Source organism: Nannobrachium achirus (assembly GCF_963921795.1).
Source record: "Nannobrachium achirus genome assembly, chromosome: 18".
Taxonomy (NCBI): Eukaryota; Metazoa; Chordata; class Actinopteri; order Myctophiformes; family Myctophidae; genus Nannobrachium; species Nannobrachium achirus.
In genome coordinates, this window is record NC_137825.1 from 25,690,562 (window position 1) to 25,707,251 (window position 16,690).

Sequence of the window (16,690 nt, forward strand, 5' to 3'; positions counted from 1 at the left end):
GACTCCAGTCCGGTGGAGTTGTGTGTAGTTGTTCGAGCACCAGAACTATAGCCGGTCTTCAAGCGTTACAGACAGGGATAGAGAGAGAATGGGACAGGGAGGAGCAGAGAATGTCAGCCTTTTGTTGCTGATAAAAAGACGAAACAGACCTTACTGGTTAAAGGACCATGCCGGTGGGCTGGCATGTTGGGGCCCATTGACCACCACTCATTACTAATAACCATTTTCCAAGGCATACCATGTTTCTTGAAAAAAGTTGAGCGATTCTCTTTTTTTCAAGTTTAAAGCTGGCCATACACTAGCCGATAATCGGGCCCGACTGAATCGGGTAGAATTAAACACTACAGGATAATTTTTTCAGATAATTTTACCAGATAATCTAAACAGCCTCAGACTAGCCGTTTTGAACAGTCGGGCGCTCCGCACGCTACAGGATTCTATCCCGATTGAGTCGGGCTCGAACACAAACACAGCAATAATACATAATATAATGAATACAAGATGCCACGGGGCTGTTCTGAGAGCTGTGCTTTGCAACACGCACGCACGCACACGCACATACAAACACATGACGTTATCCACTGACTCAACACACAACACCGCCTCACGCAACGAAAAAAAAAGCTTCAATATGGAAGTTGTGTCCTATTTTGACGATATGAGTTCACTTTCACGTTTCATGTACATCCAACTCTGACATCCCCTCTCCTGCGCTAAAGTGCCGCTCCGTCCTTCTCATGGGGCCTGATTTATGATTAGTCGTTAGACTGTGTAGCGCACCCAGAACAAGATCTCCAAGACCAAACTGTGTCTGTCCCGTGCCACGTTGTAAGCTTGTAGATCAGGATGGGCGTGTACTTCTTTGACTCCTAGAGATGGGATTTATGGTTCTTTGAAGTGAACCGGATCTCTGACTGGGATCCGTTCCTTTCAAAGAGCCGTTCAAAAGACTGGCTCATTAGTTACTTTGTAGATTTTGATATAATTACAAATAACTTCAACCCTATATACATTTATTTCTGCCATATATAGGTAGGCCTACATACCTGCCATTTGTTGCATTGTGAGCTTGTAGATCCGCTATTTTCAAAAGATTTTTCTACATTTTATTCATTGGAAAATCTGTGAAACAGGACATTCTGCCTACTTTCTACTATTGGTAGGCCTACTCTGTAGTCTGTAGGCTACATTAATTAAATGTTGAATGATACCAATACGTTTGTACTTTTACTCAAGTATATTAACATTCCAAAAACCTCTACTTGTGGCAGAGTATTTCCACATTGATTGCAGTAGGCTATTTTCCCACCACTGTTCATTAGAAAGGAACGGCTCCCTACTGCGAACCGGATCCCATCGTTCATTTCAAAGAGTCGTTCAAAATACTCGATTCGTTCGCGAACGTCCCACCTACTTGCAAGGGATGTGTGGTGGTCGCGGTCTTTCTTCTGTTTGTTTGATATGCGCTGCCGTTGAGTTTTAATTTAAATCCCAATCATTCATGATACAACCTGATGGACGGACGGACGCTATGAAAAGTGTGTCTGTGTGCGGGCGGGCGTGTGTGTGTGTGTGTGTGTGTGTGTGTGTGTGTGTGTGTGTGTGTGTGTGTGTGTGTGTGTGTGTGTGTGAGAGAGTGAGTGAGAGGCAGAGGGAGAGGTGAAGAGAAAAAAAAAGAGATGGATCTGTCACTCAGTCATACGTATGCTCAGAGACTTGTGTCTATTTTCTCTCAGTCCCCTGCTGCCCTTCCAGTCTTCCAGACCAGTACAGATCCAGGAAAATATCAAACATGTTTGAAAAGAGTCGGGCTACCCCCGATCGTCCTCCGAGCCACTCGGCTGGGCTCCGAGTGGATCTGTGAGACCTCCCGCTAGACGACGTTCATGCCCGATTGTCGGGCCCGTTTCAGTCGGTGGCAGCCCGATTGTCGGGAGGGTAATTAAATAGCCCGATTATCGGCTAGTGTGCGGCCAGCTTTAGTCCCCTTTATCCTAGAAGCACCAACCATATGTTTTTAACTCAACTTGTACCTCCACTGAACACCTGGGTTGTTCTTTGTTTTGTTTTGCTTTGTGAGGAAGCCATTGATTTCCGTTCATGTCAGTGCAATATGAAAGCCACCATGCTTGAGATATAGTTAATCCAATACACTAACTATTGCCACGGTATTTTCTGTTTGTCAAATTGTTTGTCATTGTGATGGTGGGTGTGTGTGTGTGTGTGTGTGTGTGTGTGTGTGTGTGTGTGTGTGTGTGTGTGTGTGTGTGTGTGTGTGTGTGTGTGTGTGTGTGTGTGTGTGTGTGTGTGTGTGTGTGTGTGTGTGTGTGTGTGTGTGTGTGACTTTTAGCCTGATGTTGATTGGTTTGTTCAAAATCTGGAAATAAAGCTATTAACATAAAACATGTTATGTGCATGGTATACATAGCTGAAAAGCTGCGAATAGACACACATGTACTGACACTGGTGTGGTCCTTTACCTTTTTTTCCCACACAGATGGAATCATGTTTCATCTATAAGTCCTATCCGTACAGTTTCCATTATTGCTAGTTTGATCTATCACTCTCTTATCCTCTTTGCTCCTCCTCTCCCTCTTCCCTCCGTTGCTATCAGTTATGTGTGATAAGAGACGTCAATGCAGCTTAGCCTGGTCAGGTTGAATTGTGTTCATTGTGTCGTTGTCTCAGTGGAAGCGAATACACAGTAAACTCCTTGACTTTTTGAGTTACAAATGGATCAATTAACACTGTGCATCTAACAATGGGACGTGCCACTACACCGTAACATTTGAAATAAAGGCTTTTCCGGTATTGTCGTGCGTGTTAGAAACAAGGCTGTTTTATGAAGTCTAATTTCAGCCATCCGAGGCCAAAGTATCCTAAAGTCATCATAACGAATTACACAGTTTCGTGGGCACACGAGAGCGTTCCTGGCAGCGGTCTCCTTTTATGTTCCAAATGGCTTGTTTCATTGATAGAGGGTTTTAATTAGTTTGGTTGGAGGTGGAAAACCATGTCGCTTGTTTGTTAGACGCGCCTCGGTGCCCAGCGTGCAGCTAACAGTGGATCCTCTGCGAAAAGGAAGGTGTTTGTTATTGTTATTGAGACACAAAGCGGTTAAACAGTGACCACAGAACAAGACTGTGGAGCTGATAGGAGGAGAACCAGTGATAAGTACACTGTTCAAGCTACAGCACTTGTTCCTGGATCAACACAATCATTTATTTGTCCAGGACCCACAATTTACCCACGATCTACAAGCTCACAATGCATTGCAATGCGGCGTGTTGTGAGCTTATGTAGATTGGCTATTTTTAATGCACTTATTATGGATGGCATGTTGTACAGGATTATGTCTGTCTGTGGGTTTTATCAATATTTAAATATTATCTAAGAGCTTGTGACTAAATAATAAACTATCGGTACGTTGGATCCATTGAAAAAGTGCCTTATTTGGACGTACACGTTTTCTTCATGACAGTGAGAACATGGATATTTGCAGGGGTGTTTGTACAGTAAGCATAGTCAATCGAGGCGTACTATAAAAGTAAGGATTATCATTGACAATGACAACATGACCTGCATGGTCACATGGTTCAGTCATGCTGTGAGATTAGTACGGAATAAATATAATTAGTGTGAATGATAATAGTTATGTTAAACACTGTTACTATGCTTTAGTTAAAACTCATTTACTGCCATGAAAAAGTTTTCCATGTACCTTTGAAAACTCGCTGAATATTCGGAGTCGGTCAGATCTGCGCACGGGAGCATTCAAAAGACACTCACAGGTCTTCCAATAAATTGGTAGGGTATTGTTAGTATGCTTAAATTAAGGCATGGGTTTGGTGTGGTTGGACTATAATACTGGATGATGGTCATTTGTGATCATCCCAGATTGAACACTTACGTGGAGATATCAGATGGGGCTCCAAGCTCTTGGTCAGTGACAGTGGGCTGGACGACATCTACTCAGGGCTGACCACTCCCGTTGGTTTGTGTTGGCACCCATGGTGTGTGTGTGTGTGTGTGTGTGTGTGTGTGTGTGTGTGTGTGTGTGTGTGTGTGTGTGTGTGTGTGTGTGTGTGTGTGTGTGTGTGTGTGTGTGTGTGTGTGTGTGTGTGTGTGTGTGTGTGTGTGCGCGCACACGCATGCACGCGTGCACACGCGCGCTACATGATAACTTGTTTCCATGGGGAGCTGATGAAGTTTGACGATATGACAGCAGGAGACTGGGGAGAGGTGCATGAGCTGAAGACAAAACTCCAGCTTGTTATTGGACCTGTGTGTGTGCGTGCGTGTGCGTGTGTGCGTGCATGCATGTGTGGGGTAGCAGATGGTCACAGAGCAGGCTGTAAAATATGCAGGAGCAGCTCTCTAGCCCAAATCCCTGTGTCTGTGTCACTGTCTGAGTGAAGAAGCACGACCCATGTCTGTCTGTCTCTCTCCCTCTCTCTCTCCCCCCTTGAACTGTTTCTCCCTCGTTACCACTTCGACACTCCTTGACTGCGTGTTTATTTATGTTGGAGAGAGTACGGGTATGATTCAATGTTGATTAGATCGACTCTGTTACACCAAAGTTGTCCAGGCCATATATGGACACTACGTTCAATTCAGCCCATACTGTTCATTTGGTGCTGATTAGATTCCACCGGCTAATGAAGGATCCCCATTAGCTGGTGCCGTAGCAATCATGCAGCTAGTCTTCCCGGGGTCCACACCGTAAATAATACAAATATACAAACAAATACAGTCAGTTCATTACACAATCAAAAAGCAAATACACACACCAGCGTAGCCTACCCTGTTTCTCCCTCCAGGCCATCTCTATGAATAGAGCAAAAAAGATAATGCAAACATGAGCAAACATTTCAACATTTCAACATAATCTGACAAATATACCATGACAAACAGACAGATAAACACACACCCGTGTGCCCACACAAGCACACATCATCGCTGCAGGTTTTCCCATCTGTTACACAGCCTACTCCATGTGCGACAGACAGAAAGGCGGACACGGCCGACTGGCCCCAGATCTGTCTCCACCACACAGCGTGCTATTTTGTTACTGTATAATCGTGTTATTGATGTCAGTGGTGAGAGGAGATGTGTAAGAGAGAGAGAGAGTGTTTATGTGTATGAGCTCTTATCTGTAACGTGCACTGTAGAAAGGCAGTCATTTGTGAAGGCTAGAGGAACAAAGCCAGGAGAGTTCATGATGGAGGAGGCACATTAGAGTAGAAAGGAAGATGATAGAGCAGAGGAGAGGACTAGACGTCAGGCCAGGGGCAGCAAAGCACAGACAGCGGCTGAGTTGCGGACAGCATGAAAATGGGGCTTCGATTGGGGGGGAAAATAAAGTAAAAACATGACTGAGAGTCTAGACGGCCAGCTAGCTATATATACAACGGACCAAAGTGATTTGCGAAGGGGATGAAAGGGAAAAGTGTATACGTTGTATATTACCCGAAGGAAGTGTTGGACACAACAGCAAAAGCTTTCAGTTAAAATGAAATTAAATAAAGTACGACGATAATGGAAAAAAATGCATTTTGGCAGCCAAAATCTGCTGAGTTCTAGGGAGCGTGCATGCCCTCAGCTAGTTTCAAAAGTATGAGGTGGTGTCTTGTGTGCAAAGGAGAGTTTTTTTTTCCACTCATTCGATTTTGAGAACAGGTTGGCGCTATAGCAAAATCTGTCAGGGGCCAACATTCCGGGGAGCACGAATGCGTTCAAGTTTCATATAGCTATCTGCTCTTTATGAGATGTTGTGTGCCAGCGGGAATTTTGGCTTAATCTTTGCCATATGAAAGGCCATTTTGTCACTAAAATCAGTAGAAGCCATCCTCTGGGGTCCATGAAGTTGCACAATTAATTCCAGGACAGTCTAGTCGATATATTGTTTGGGGTTAAAGTGGAGGACGAAGGTGCAGACAAATGAAATGAAAACGTGGATCTGTGTACATAAGTAGGCTACTGTTTATATTATCATTTCAACAGTGTGCATTTTCAGAGCCGAGTGACGGGGAGGAAGGAGGAGCAGGTGTGGAGGGACTCGGGGAGTGAGAGGAGGAGAGGAATGGAGTGGCCAGGGAGGTGCAGGTCCACTAGACAGACAGAGACAGAGAGGAATGGAGTGGCCAGGGAGGTGCAGGTCCACTAGACAGACAGAGACAGAGAGGAATGGCGCGTCAGCAACGCTTCAGAGAGTATAAACCATGCGGTGTGCGTCTGGCGAGGCTATCCGCCGAGGGAAGGATTTATGAAAAGCTGCCAGATAGAACCAGTGTTCTCTATCTCTGCGCCGCAGAGCGTTTCTTTTGTGTGAGTGTGATGAAGCGCTGGTTCTCAAAGTGGCGTCTGGGGACCCCCAGGGGTCCTTGAGGGCGTTTCAGGGGGTCCCCCCTGCTGCTAAAATAGGAAAGGTTTTAAATACTTAAAGCGCTGGGACACACTGAGGGCGTCACTGATGCGCATTAAAAACAACGTTTGAAATAAAACTGCATTGCAACAAATTTTCTAAGGTCTGTCTGTGCCACGTGTCGATGCTCCGAAATAGAACCAAGCTCTGCAACAAAGTTTATGACGTGTCCAATTGACGCATCCAGTATGACTGCAGCCGTTGTAAACAACATTGATTGGGTGAATACTTTATTAGACAGAAATGCAAACAGCAAGATTTACAGTCAGACATTTGGGCTAAAGGATAACATAATCTTTTCAATGGATTTCTTCTGTAACCTTTTTTGACTCCAAAAGTCCATTTAGTTCAATGGACTTTATCTGTAACCTTTTATGGAATTCCAAAACCCCGAAAGTCCATTGAGTTCAATGGAAGAGTGGTGCGAGCTTGAGGATTGGTTAAGCTTGCCCCCCTACAGCACAGTTATGTCAACATGCCCATATATGGGTGTGTACTCTAGATGTGAGTGCCCACAAAGCTTTATTGCCACGTCACTGGTTTACAGAAGTAAAAATATAATTTTGTGTTATTTCCATAAGAAAAAAATAACAAGGGGGAAGATGGATCAATCAAAGAAAACAAACCAATTATCTGCATATTTACACATAACACCTGAGGTAAGATAAAGGATAGCAGCAGATACTGTACGTGATACTATGGTTGGACATAAGTTACACAGAAAAACAAAAGCCAGAGGAAAAAAAGTCAGTGGAAAAAAGGTCAGTGCAAAAATATGCATACATGCATACATACATATGCATACGTGCATGCATAGTGTATACAGTATGCACAGGAGGAGGAGCAGACATCCTCGTTATAAAGTTTCACCCTGGCTTCGTGCAGCCCAAACTAATTAAATAAACAACTTTAAAATATACATGTAACACAAATATCTGGCACACGCAGTCTAGCAGCAGACGTTGAATAAACAGCCCACTCACCAATTTCTATCCAACAAACTGAAAACAGGCCGAAAGCACGAACAAAGCGAGGCGACAACAGCGCTTTTAATGAGGAGCCCATACATCATTAATCAATCAGGGTTTAAGTGGGAGCTTTTAACTCGGTACATCACCGCTCGTTGTCCCCTGACAACTAAAACACTGCAAACCCCACAAATAATTGAGTCGAGAGCAGATGCAGGCCAGGGCACTCACTCAGTCATGGAAGAAAGTACTGTGACCAAGCGATTTTGATAATTAACAAACTAGTTTATGTGGACGATATCTATGTAACTAAGATATTCGATTGGGTACATATATTTTATATGTGCAGATTTACAATTAAAATACATTTTAAGTTGAGGCTACTTCCTCAATTTCCTGGTGGTCAGTGCAGGCCGAGTCAGCCGGGATCTCTCTCTCTGCTCTCTGACTGTTTCAGAGTGTTTACAGAGAGACCACGTGATCTACTGTATCACAACGTTAAACGTCGATTCGTGTCCCTCCCACTTTAATTATAAGTATCAATACTGCAATTTAGAATTGGCATCACAATGCAGTACACATGTGTTCAATTTAAAGTTCAACATGCATACAAATCCTTTGAAAATAGCAGATTTACAGTACAAGCTCACAATGCAACACATTGCAGATCGTCTATTTTCAAATGGCCGAAATATATATACCGTAGGGCTGAACTGGTTAATGTATGTTTTATGATAATAATCTACATCTGCAAAGTAACTAGTAACTAAAAAAGAATTGTAGTGGAGTAAAAAGTACAATATTTGCCTCTGAGATGTGGTGGATTAGAAGTAAAAGTATTGAAAATTGTAAATACAGAAGAAAGTAAAAAATACCTCAGAATTATTAGCACAGTACTGCACTGTACTAAAGTTACTTTCCACCACTGTACTGGGCTGGGGAATATGTCTGTCTCTGTTGTCCGTGGAAAATGTAATATTCCTCGTCGCCTTGAGTCGGGTAAACACAGTTGTTTCCTGTGTTTGGCTGCTAATCTGTGTTATCAGTGCAGGGCCAACATGCAAGACTGGGACAATCCTATCATGTCCTCCTACTTCATCTACTGTAATCACTTACACACTCATCCTCATGCACGCGCACACCCCCACAAACACACAACAAATAAGCGTGCACAGTGCACAAACATGCACAGGCACACACATTTGACTTTCACTTAATACTTACTAACTTACTTAGTAATTTGCACATGCACTAATCCCATTAAAAACACGCACACACGCACGCACTCACTCACTCACTCACTCACTCACTCACACACACACACACACACACACACACACACACACACACACACACACACACACACACACACACACACACACACACACACACACACACACACACACACACACACACACGTACAGTATGTATTTATTTGTACATACACAAATCCCATCCAATGCACATTGCACACACAAAATGTTAACTTACACACACATACTTACACTCACATGCACACACATGCAGACACACACACACACACACACACACACACACACACACACACGCACACGCACGCACGCACACGCACACAGAAATACTAACTTCATGCACGTTTCTGTGTGCACTTCAGCACACAGAAACGTGCACGCTTGCACACATACACGTAGTCACGCACGCATTCACACAAGCACAGAGCAGGCAGCTGATGCCAATCCCAGCTCTATCTGGGTCAGCCCTAACAGAGATGGATCTACATAACTCCTACGCCCCCGTCTTTCTCCTCACTCCTTTATATTCCTCCTCTGTGTGAAAGTAATTAATAATGCCAGGCCATTAGGAAGAGAGAGAGAGAGAAGTGTGAGAGGGCAGAGACATTCTTTTTGAGAAAGTGCACGAGGTGGCATGGGAGGCACGATGCCTAATTTATGCCCCATTGCACGACATGCCGGTCCGCGACGCGGAGTGGAGCTTGTGTGCCACATCGTGGTACGGATCACAGAGAGCCACCCACAGAATCAGAATCAGAAATACTTAATTGTCACACCTTAGAAATACTTCATAGTAAAAGAATTGAGAAATGTATTTGCCAGGGCTCCTCAGACTTGCAGTTAAACAGGATACATCCATAACACCATCACTATATAAAAATGTTTTTTACCTTAATTTTGTAACCCATTCTTTTCACCCAGTGCCAATTGCCTAACCTGTAATCCTGGTTTCTGCTCTCCCTCTGCCATGCCTGGGGAGCCCTGGCTGGCCAGGGGGAGGCAGTATAGAAACCAGGATTACTGCATGTTTTTGTGAGGGTATCTACCCTAGGAAAGGGCCTTTTGCCAACTCCACTGAGGGTGTGGGCACTGATGACGCGGAGGAGGAAACACTCCCCCCAGCGCCCACAGCGTCCCCCGGCGGGAATCGAACCCAGAACCTTCTAGCTACAGTATGAGGCGACAGACCTTCTAGCTGTGAGGCGACAGAAAAGAAAAAGAACTAAGTTGTTAGAAATAGAAAGTACTTTTTGTTAAAAAACATTATTCACTAATACCTAATACAATGGAGAAATGGAGAGGGAGGGTGTCACCTCACCTCCATTGGCGGGGAGTCTCACTGATACGAGATCAGGTGTTTAAGTTTCATCTCATGAGGTGTATAGGTAACAAGTGTCAAGTGAAATGCCTTACATACTGTAATGAATATTTGATGACATACCTCTGGGGTCGGCAGTGTGTCTCTCTTAAGTGCTTTGGGGATTGCCGGTGGGTGTAAAGAAACAGAGCCAGAGTCTGTGATGTCAGTAGTGCTGTCTGCACTATATAAATATAGTATATTGAACCCTAGCGTCCATATTAGGAGAACTTTAGCCAAAAATAGCCGATCTATAAGCTCACAACGCCTCGCGCTGCTAGGCGTCGTGAGCTTATAGATCGGCTATTTTTGGCAAAGACGTTTGGTGTAGAGGGGAAAAAGAGCAGACTAAGTATAGAGCGAAATGTCAAGTTATGTATTGACGATTTAAGTGGTTAAATACGTATCTGAAAACATACATTGACATGAATCCAAACTACACAATGATTGTGCTGTCAAACAATGAAACTATATGGAATCTACTGTATGAAAAGGTTGTGGGGGTCCCTGCTTCATCTCTCTCTCAACTAAGGGGTACTTGGTCTGAAAATGTTGAAGACCCCTGCCCTATAGGCCAATGTCATGCATTGCATTGACACAGTTTGTTTCGGTTTAAAAGGTGTTAACCTGTTATCAATAACAAATTATGTGTATTCTCTCTGTCTACTGTACCACTACAAGTTGTTTACAGTGTGTTTCGTCAGTTACATTTGTATCTTAATTTACTTTTCTTCACTTGACATTTTTATAGATCCTCACGAGCGGCTCAAATATATCATGATGGATGGTGATTAATGCATGGGAAGATTTACAACTCTGTCCTCCCAGTCTGCCGACGCTAGCTTGGACAAATTCTTGCAAAGCCATTCTCGTCTTTATTTCTTATGTTGCGCTCATTCTTCAGCGAGGCGCATACCGCGCAGTGCTCCAACACAGGCCCTTTTATTTCGTAAGATACTGTACAGAGCAGAGTCTGCATGCGCAGAAACTACGATTTATGACACAATAAGCTCAGTGTATCACGCAAGCCCGTCCCGTGATGTGATGCAGATTCGTCTTGCTGACAGGGAAGTGCAGACAGATCATGTCGTTTATCGTTGTGGCTGCGTGCCATCCTTTTAAACATGCTGGAGTTGTCAGCCATGTCTCTGGTGGGGTGGGGGCAGGGGTGTCACACCAAATTCTGGGCCCTGGGTACAAGAATTCACTCACATTTTGTGCTTTAACTTTTGAAAAATTGCAGATATACAAGCTCACAGCACAGAGCTTGTACATCTGCTATTTTTCAATAGCTAAAGTATAACATAATTAAGGCCCCTCCACCTTGGGCCCTAGTAACTCAGTCCCCCCCCCCCCCCCCTTGTGACGCCCCTGGTGGGGGTGGGGGTGGCTGAGGAGGGAGGATTGTTAACTCATTATCTGACTATGAGTCACAGAAATAACAACACTTTTCATGGAATAACTTAATAACATATTTGTGTTGGAGCTTGGGGGAGGTGTTGACTATTTCACTTCTCACACACACGAGGTCACTTTAGGATCACGTTTGCTGCTGTTGTAAATTACAAATTTCAAGAAAGAAAACTGTCATTTAGGATACAGAGTTAATTTACGAGGTGAAAACATATTGAGTGTCCGATTCCTGATGGATGACCAACTTTGCCAAAGTAATATAATAATTAATGAATCTCATTACTTTCCACTGAAAGCCATGTACTGTAATTAATTGCTTTAATCACGACAAAAATAAACAAACACATAATTAATCTCAATCAGTTTCACATTAATTACCCTCACCTACAAACAATGCAACTAATTATGCGACACATTTTGAATTGAATCCTCCGCCATTCATTATGGATGCTCCTGGTTTGAGAGTTCCTGCATAAATATTTCGTACGCCATGAAATGTCGAGAGCGGAACAACAGCACCGTTGCAGATTGTCTCTTTGAATTGCATTGTACACTGGATAAACCGCGTGCACAGACTTCGGGTTGTGGTTATGTGTTGGAGTTTTGTCAGATTCATAAAGTCGCTATTCTAAAATGTTGATGTCCACAATTATAGTGCTCTGTGTGTGCGTGTGTGTGTGTGTGTGTGTGTGTGCGTGTGCGTGTGCGTGTGCGTGTGCGTGTGCGTGTGTGTGCGAGCATGCATGTGTGTGTGTGCGTGTATGTTGGCCATTCTACTGTGTCCCTCCGTATCCTTCAGCACGTGAGTGCTTGTATTGTGTCCAGTGTACCTTGGACGTGGCCCCAGTTGCCATGCCAGCACGGCAAAGTGCACAAGGCTGCCCAGGTGGCAGATCAAACAGGCATGTACTGTAGTCAAACCTCGGTGTACCAGGTTGCCAGAGTAGCAGCGGAACTAGGAACGTTACAGCTGATAGAGACTATGACATACTGTATGTCAGTGGTTTTCAACCCTTTTCATATCAAGGTCCGTTATTTATTCTGCTTTTGAGCCACGGACCACCATGTGATGAGATTTAGCCAAAACCTTTGTCCACAATTCCATGCTGTAGACAGTGATGTCAGCCGATATCCCCGTTGTCATCCCTTGGGATGGGTATGTTATCACCGTTGTCATCATGTCAACCTGATAGTCTCAAATCCCAGCGTGGGTGGGACCTTTTTTTTTATTTCTCTGAACGTGTGTTGGCGCATGCGCATTGCAATGACAAGACCAAGGGTGATAACGGATCTACCAGCTCCTGGTAGTAGTCAGACTACTGAGCCTATGACAACGGTGATAAGAGATGTGGAGGTGATGTGGTACCATAGGAGAGAGAACAGGCAAACGTTGATCAAAAAAACAATTCTTCTACATTCTCTAGTTGAGTAGACTTCTTGTAAATTAAGTGATGCAGATGTTTAACAATATTTTAACTCTTTACAGTGTAAAATGAAACCAAATGGTTTCATTTTACACTCTCAAGCATTAAATATCTACTCTATAAGGGTCCATTTGTTACCAACTCTCTGTTATTTAGCTGGGGACCACCTGGAACCCCCTCAGGGACCACTGGTTGAGAACCACTGAGATGAAAACATAGGGGGAAAATGTGTTCTATGTTTTACCATTACGTTGTTAAAAAAAAAAAAAGCTTTTCATCGGCCTGTAATTTGTTAATATGCGCCCATCATCGCTATTCCTGTGGTCCCCGCCTTTCCACTCACACTATCCAGTCGCTTGCCTTCACCATTCAGCCCCGCCCCCCTCCATTTCAGTCACTACATCCTGCTCAAATAAGACTCAGAAAGAGGTGTGTAAGTCTACCGTGTGAACCAGCACAATGTGTGTGATGTGTGTGTGTGTGTGTGTGTGTGTGTGCGTGCGTGTGTGTGAGTGAGAACGTGTGTGAACGCGCGAGAGAGAGTATCATTAGGGCTGGGCAATAAGATTCCTTTGCCTCGAATTCCGATGAATGAGTGATTATTTAAAATAATATATTGTGAAAATAGCAGATCTACAAGTTCGCAATGTGTTGTGAGCTACACATATTGAGCTTGTAGATTGGGTATTATCGCTATAACGAACTATAATACAGAGCTTAATCAGGCTAATCGATGTAGTCAATTTTTCAAAAATCTATTCAATTTGTTTGTGTCAATTTGTTGATATATAAGAAATACAAAAATTCTAAATGTCGGTTTCAATATATTTTGGGTTAATTGCCCAGCCCTAATCATCATGCCCAGTCATTTTTATATGATGTCATGGTTTCTTATTTCTTTGCCTCTTTTCTTCTGGACTCCTCAATGTGCCCTGCTGCTCATCTTTTACCTTCATTTCTCTTTCCGTATGGTTGTCTCCTGTTCTTCTTCTTTTTTGTCAAAGCGAGGCAGCAGAGCATTTGGGAAATCCAGCTGTATCTTTATTTTTTAATTCCTTTATCCTTTTTACTGTTCCTTTTGATGGTTGTTGTTTGTTTTGACTCAGTGTTTGCTGGCTTCAAGTAGCCCTGGAGAGCCAAATGTGTTTTAAAACAGTTTGACTTAACTTTGCCGTTTGGGTCCTGGCATGAGCCTGTACTTTTCCACTAGTCAATTCTTCAAGGAAGTGCCGTTCCGCAGAATTCGGAAGTGATATTCTCTCTCAATTTCCATAAAGTCTTACTTTAACAAGTGTTGATCTCAAAGTCCCATTCCTGATAAATTGTGCAAGTAAACGTCATTGTTTCAATGTCGCTGCTCTTCCTTGAATATCTGCTTGAGGATGCAGGTATAGGCTCGTGGCAGTTAAGAGTCAAACCGTTGAACCACTTCGGTCTCCAAGGCTAGCTTCTAAGTTGATTTGAAAACCTGTACGTTGACGGTGCTCCTAACATTTTGTCCAGCAGACATTGACTCTTCAGCGTTTACTACTAAGCCATTGACCATGCAGGAACGGGGTCATAAAAGCAGCCACAGCAGCCAAACCAAGACATAACCATGGCTGCGTGGATCCATGTGTCGGCCCATCTCCATCCTCTTCTCACACGATCCATGAAGTGCACTGTGGCTGCTTTCATGACTGTTACCTGCTCTTCTTTTTGCAGCCATTCTGTTTTGACATTCAGGATAAAAATGTCTCTTTCCCTTCATCTGACATCATCCCAATTTTAATCCATGCGTTAAATCACATCGCACTCATCCCCCTGCAGTGCCCCATCACTCACGAACATCCTCCTCTGACTACTGTAATCAGACACCCTGCAGGCACATTGAGCATCTTACTGTATGTGACATTCATAACCTCGCTACCATCTCTGGAAGGTTCATGGTCGAGCTCCGTTTCATTGGAGTATTAGGGTGTTCACCACACCACACCACACGCCACATCACTTACCACCACATACTGAACCATACTATACATAATCCAATCCAGCCCAACCAGAGCTCACTCACGCAGTCACGGTATACCCATCGTGCTGTTCTGTGGTGCTTCTCTCCACTCACCGGGGCCCCCCATAACCACCGGGGGCCCATTACTGTCTCTGTATTTCCCAACCAAGACCGCCTCGGAAATGTAACGATTATGTTTTTGAGCGTGGCATGGTCCAAAAACAACTCCTGGTGCCCTATCCTCAAAGTCTGTGTCCTTGCCCCCACCCCAGGGGTCCCCCGCCCCTCTCAAACTGTGTCTGAGGAATGCAAGGTGAGTACACAGGAAGACACCTGGATAAATGAGGTCTCCAGGCGTTGTTTTTGGACATGAGGGGAGGGACTTTTGCCTGTCTTTTACTAACAACGTTTTCTATTTCTCCGCCGGTGTCCGACGGATGTCAGGTGGCTTTATGTTGGGGGTTTTAGCTCTCCTTAGAATCGGTTGAGCTCAGGTCAGGTGTTTCTGCGAGCCTGCACAGTGTTGCTTATTATTTAACTATTTATTCGGATTCCAAAATGAACGACCTGGCCTCTTTCTGCTGCGCCTGAGAGGAGCGTGACTAAATTGAATCCACTGTGTTCCCAGGCTGAAACGGTCTATGAACTTCTAATTCACAGTTACCAAAAAAAACATTGAAATTGCATGCCCGACAGTATTTAAACGATCACAAAGCAGAACTAAGAGCTAACTAAGGCTAGAGCTAAGACCTCCAGTTAACCCAATGCAATGACATAATATACGCATGCATGTGTTTAGCCTGTCGGTGGAAATGCCCCCCAGTGATGGGATTGGGTATGGAGACACAGACCGCAGGTGTCATGACCTGCAAGCGATCTGTGGGTCATGACCTGTTGTCTGAGCCCAATTCTGTTGCCACGAAATTGTGCGTAACAGCAGCAGAGAAAGGAGGCCTCGCCTACAGTACCGTATCACCAAATCACAGAAGGAGGAAGGAGAGTGAGAGAGACGGAGAGAGATGAATGAGTTCTGCATCCTTCAACCCCAAATACAGTACAGTTAAGCTCACTCTCAGGGGTGTCGCACCAAATTCTGGGCCCTGGGTACAAGGATTCACTGCGGGCCCCCCATGAATGTTCTTCATAGGGGGAGTTCTCCATTTAGACTGAGAACGCATTATTACAAATTATTTTGTGCTTGCACTATTGAAAAATAGCAGATATACAAGCTCACAGCGCGGCACTTATTGAGAAATTGTGAACATTTGTGCAAGTCTTTGAATATTTAAAATTTCTTGTGCACAAACTTTTTCATGTGAAGGACCCCCAAAATTATATGTATTTGGCCACGGACCCCCATCTCAAAATATTTAGTTCCAGGGACCCCCCAGAAGCAAAATTTGAGTCAAAATGTTCGCTTAAAAAATAAATATATTCAAAGATTTGCACACATTTTCACGACTTTTCAAAAATAGCAGATCTACAAGCTCGTACATCTGCTAAAGTATAAAATAATTCCAGGCCCCTCCACCTTGGGCCCTAGTAACTCAGTCTCACTTTTCCCCTCCGTGTGACGCCCCCTGAGCTCACTCGCCTCAAAAGGCTCCTCACCTCTTTGACGGCAGCTTAACACACGTACACCACACTGCCTGTTCTCTGCCTGTGGGAGCAGACGGAGCACAGCTCCATTCCTCATCAAAGCGCTGCTGCTCCGCTCGCTCCTCTGCAGAGAAGGAAGTGTGATGGAGTTCGGGGCAGAAGGGGGAGAGGGTGTTCTCACTCTCATCTCTTCTCCCGCTCCTGTCAGTTATTTTACATCCTCTATTAAACTTTATTTCAGCGT

The 16,690-nt window shown here is 44.1% G+C and overlaps 1 protein-coding gene across 1 annotated transcript in view; it reads left to right on the forward strand.

Moving 5' to 3' along the window:
• Positions 1-16,690, forward strand: part of cacna1g (calcium channel, voltage-dependent, T type, alpha 1G subunit) — a gene marked incomplete at both ends in the record, with an annotated part of 367,943 nt that overhangs the window by 299,065 nt on the left and 52,188 nt on the right. The window lies entirely within an intron of this gene.